Consider the following 5,120-nt stretch of genomic DNA (forward strand, 5'->3'; position numbering starts at 1 on the left):
TTTTTTTTAAATTTTATTTTATTTTTAAACTTTACATAATTGTATTAGTTTTGCCAAATATCAAAATGAATCCACCACAGGTATACATGTGTTCCCCATCCTGAACCCTCCTCCCTCCTTCCTCCTCATATCATCCCTCTGGGTCGTCCCAGTGCACTAGCCCCAAGCATCCAGTATTGTGCATCGAACCTGGACTGGCAACTTGTTTCTTACATGATATTTTACATGTTTCAATGTCATTCTCCCAAATCTTCCCACCCTCTCCCTCTCCCACAGAGTCCATAAGACTGTTCTATACATCAGTGTCTCTTTTGCTGTCTCGTACACTGGGTTATTGTTACCATCTTTCTAAATTCCATATATATGTGTTAGTATACTGTATTGGTGTTTTTCCTTCTGGCTTACTTCACTCTGTATAATAGGCTCCAGTTTCATCCACCTCATTAGAACTGATTCAAATGTATTCTTTTTAATGGCTGAGTAATACTCCATTGTGTATATGTACCACTGCTTTCTTATCCATTCATCTGCTGATGGACATCTAGGTTGCTTCCATATCCTGGCTATTATAAACAGTGCTGTGATGAACATTGGGGTACACGTGTCTCTTTCCCTTCTGGTTTCCTCAGTGTGTATGCCCAGCAGTGGGATTGCTGGATCATAAGGCAGTTCTATTTCCAGTTTTTTAAGGAATCTCCACACTGTTCTCCATAGTGGCTGTACTAGTTTGCATTCCCACCAACAGTGTAAGAGGGTTCCCTTTTCTCCACACCCTCTCCAGCATTTATTGCTTGTAGACTTTTGGATCGCAGCCATTCTGACTGGCTTAAACTGGTACCTCATAGTGGTCTTGATTTGCATTTCTCTGATAATGAGTGATGTTGAGCATCTTTTCATGTGTTTGTTAGCCATCTGTATGTCTTCTTTGGAGAAATGTCTATTTAGTTCTTTGGCCCATTTTTTGATTGGGTCATTTATTTTTCTGGAGTTGAGCTGTAGGAGTTGCTTGTATATTTTTGAGATTAGTTGTTTGTCAGTTGCTTCATTTGCTATTATTTTCTCCCATTCTGAAGGCTGTCTTTTCACCTTGCTAATAGTTTCCTTTGATGTGCAGGAGCTTTTAAGGTTAATTAGGTCCCATTTGTTTATTTTTGCTTTTATTTCCAGTATTCTGGGAGGTGGGTCATAGAGGATCCTGCTGTGATGTATGTCGGAGAGTGTTTTGCCTATGTTCTCCTCTAGGAGTTTTATAGTTTCTGGTTTTATGTTGAGATCTTTAATCCATTTTGAGTTTATTTTTGTGTATGGTGTTAGAAAGTGTTCTAGTTTCATTCTTTTACAAGTGGTTGGCCAGATTTCCCAGCACCACTTGTTAAAGAGATTGTCTTTAATCCATTGTATATTCTTGCCTCCTTTGTCAAAGATAAGGTGTCCATACGTGCGTGGATTTAGCAATGGAGATTCCGTCAGTCTGGGTCTCTGTGTCAGATGAATCAGTACTCATGGAAAAGCTGTAGTGTTTCAGGATACTTCCCAGTGGCAGACAAGGGCTACTGTATAAAAAGAAGTTCAGGTCTGTCTGTGAGTACGTGTCAAACATCACAAGGCCTAAGAAGCTAGAATTCCCCTACAACTGTAGGCCTGGGCAGAAGGGTCTGCAAGGAAGAAGTCAGTTTGGGTTTCTATGTCCAGCGACTCCAAGACTGGCTCAGTGGTCATGATGCTAAGCTCACTCTCCTTGGTTTGCGTCTGTATATTTGAGGTTGAAAAGAACTCTTCGATATCAAAATCAATTGCAGGATTCTGGGTCAGATGGGACCTGGGTGTCAGGTCCAGTGTTTGTGTCAGACAAAAGACTACGATTGTCCAGCGTCTGACCAGGTAGGTTACTTGACAAGATGTTTTCTAGATCACTTAGTAAATCCATGGTTTGGGTCTGATTATCTGTCCTGTTCTGTGACGAAAGCATACTATTTGGTGCACTGAAGTTTATTACTGGTGTGGATTTCTCAATATCTTGGGTTAAAGTTTTAGGGTGGTTCTGAGGTAACAAGTCATGCATGAGTTACAGTCTCTGCTTCTAAGCTGCTCCTTATAATATTGTCTGTAGACATACCATATGATGAATGGACACTTTCAAAAATGTCTCCACACATTACAGCTTGGTCCATCTGTACTGGGTCATCTGCTGGACTTTGCATTCCACTGGTCTGAGTTTCTCTGGAGATCCCACCTGGCTGGAAACTGGCATCTATAAATGCATCAGTCTGAGCAGTGATGGATGAGGTTACCTTAGAACTGGGCAAAAAAGTATGAGTTTGAACACTAATGGGAAGGGAAACCTGGGAACCAAATGTCAAATCAGTTTGCGAACAGGACGCCAAAGAGGAGTCAGGGCTGGCCCACTGTGCAGACAGCATGAACTGCGGTGTGGTGCAGGACAGGTCTGTCTGCACATTGATGGAAGACATGCTGTTCTTCTGACATGTGTTCCCGAGTTCTTGTAACGGGCTAAATGGACTTTTACCCAAGTTCACTTGAATACCTGTGCTAATCGGCTCAACAGCAACAGGATTTACAACTTTCGAAAGAGGGAGGCTCTCCTTGAAAGAGCAGGCTTCCGAATCCAGGCCGAGGATCAAGGTTCCAATGGACAAGGGCAGTAAGTGCACGGCACCGGGGGCAGAGCCCTGATGATCGACACCCAACACTACAGGCTGGGCCGAGGAGTCGGCTGTAGGCATAAAGACAGGCACAGGAGAAAACTGCATGATGGGGAGTTTAACCAAAGCCACTTTGGGCTTTGGTAAAAGCAACTTCTGAGGGTACCTTGGAGCTGCTGGAAGAGTCTGTTGTTTGGCATTAGAGCTGCAAGAGTCTTCAAAGGAAGCCACCAGCTTTATTTCTGAAGTTCGTAGTTCTGGAGCGTCTGGTCGGCGAATTGGTTGGTTGCTCAGTGATTCAACGGTCTTCCTGGACAGCTTCCGGCTGTGCAGGCAGCTTTTCATTTTCCTTTCCTTACTAGGTGGATCCCTGGGTTCTGCAGGGATCTCATGGCCAGTTCTGTAGATGTGGGACTGTAACGCAGTGCTGCAGGCATAGGGACAGCCACACGTGCACTGGAAGGTCTTGCCACAATCCTCTGCATGTCTTTTCAAGTCCCATTCCGTGCCATACGAATTGCTGCGCTTACTACATTTATGCTTCTTTTCAGCATGCATTTTCATAAAGTGCTATTTTACGAGAGAAAGTTGAGAAATTGGTCTGTCAGGGCCTCTAGGGCATCCTTCAATTGGACAACAGTAGAATTTCGGTACAGTTTCCAAATCTTTTCTTACTGTTTTGGATTTACTGTGCCATCCTGCAGGCGGTGGCTCTTGACCAGGTGCATGTTGAGCGCGGGGCTGTTGGGCAGGATCTTGCTGCAGCCGCGCACCTTGCACAGGATGTTGGTCCCCAGGGCCCAGGAAGCTCACTCACTGACCGCTGGATGAGCTCCCTGGCCGACGGCGCCGAACCCGCGGGCTGCTGCCTCGCCGGCGGCGGTCGCGGCCTCAGCCTCCCCGGGGGGTGGGGGGTGGGGCACCCACAGGGCCCCGAGGCGGCGGCTCCCCTCTCGGCCGCCAGGACTGCCGGGGCCCCCGAGGCGAGAGCCGCGGGATCCGCCGCCGCCGCCTCAGAGGCCGCCATGGCTCTGGCCCCTCTCTACCTTCTTGTTCTTCACTGTTACCTGAGTACACGGAACCACCATCATCTGATTGTTCAAATTAGAAATATGAATGTATTTTGTGACTACTCTCTCCTCCTTATAATCATGTCTTGTTGTTTAGTCACTAAGTCGCATCAGGTTCTTTTGCAACCCTATGGGCTGTAGTCTGGCAGGATCCTCTGTACATGGGATTTCAGGCAAGAATACTGGAGAAGGTTGTCATTGCCTTCTCCAGGGGATCTTCCATCCCAGAGATCAAAACCATATCTCCTGCATTGCAGGCAGATTCTTTACCACGGAACCACCTGGGAAGCCCATAAAATCTGCCGCTGATGCTGCTGCTAAGTCGCTTCAGTCGTGTCCGACTCTGTGCGACCCCATAGACGGCAGCCCACCAAGCTTCTCAGTCCATGGGATTCTCCAGGCAAGAACACTGGAGTGGGTTGCCATTTCCTTCTCCAATGCATGAAAGTGGAAAGTGAAAGTGAAGTCGCTCAGTATGTCTAGTAAACTATAAATTCTTGTGCATTCCCTAACCTACATGTGGTCAAACAATTTTTCCTCCACTCTATCATTTCCCCTTTCATATTAATAACTTAATTAAAACACTTGAAAATCCCCCTTTGATTCCTTCTTTTCTCTCTCCCCTTTATTTAGCCTCCAAAAGAATCTTTCTGAAACAAGAATCTGATATTTTCACTCACCTGTATAAAACCTACCAATGGCTATCCATTTACCTTAGTATAAAGCATATAGTTTTCTTTGCCTATTTTTTAAAGAATTAAGGTAAGTACAGATTCACATGTAGTTACAAAAATAACATAGAGAGAGCCTGTGATCTTTTATTCAATTTTCTCCAGTTACAACTTACTATATAAGTATGTCATGCCATCACAATCAGACAATTGATATTACTACTATCTGCTGACCTTAAATTTTTAGAAACTCTCATGACGTGGCCTCTGCCTAACACTGCTATCATTACCTTCCACTTAGCCAATTCTCAAACATGTATTCAATTATGACAAGTAATAATTATAACCTACATTTGTAGATTGTTTTACAACTTTCATAATGCTTTCACATCTGAGCTCTTAAAGGTACCCCATTACATGGGAAAGGTATATGTCATTACAGTCATCATTTCACAGATGAGCGAAGTATGGAAAATACACTATTTAATTTGGAATGACAAACCAGGTCAATGGCACCTGGGTAAAATGGTAAAATATAGAGAACCGTATATTTATTATGCTTTTGAACTGTGGTGTTGGAGAAGACTCTTGAGAGTCCCTTGGACTGCAAGGAGATCCAACCAGGCCATTCTGAAGGAGATCAGCCCTGGGATTTCTTTGGAAGGAATGATGCTAAAGCTGAAACTCCAGTACTTTGGCCACCTCATGCGAAGAGT

The 5,120-nt window shown here is 44.5% G+C and overlaps 1 pseudogene; it reads right to left on the reverse strand.

The window, feature by feature from the left end:
* The window catches only part of LOC104982482, a 4,035-nt pseudogene extending 345 nt beyond the window's left edge, over nt 1-3,690 (reverse strand).
* Nucleotides 3,691-5,120: the final 1,430 nt, after the last annotated feature.

This window comes from Bison bison, unplaced genomic scaffold (genome assembly GCF_000754665.1).
Source record: "Bison bison bison isolate TAMUID 2011002044 unplaced genomic scaffold, Bison_UMD1.0 scf7180017864531, whole genome shotgun sequence".
Lineage (NCBI taxonomy): Eukaryota > Metazoa > Chordata > Mammalia > Artiodactyla > Bovidae > Bison > Bison bison.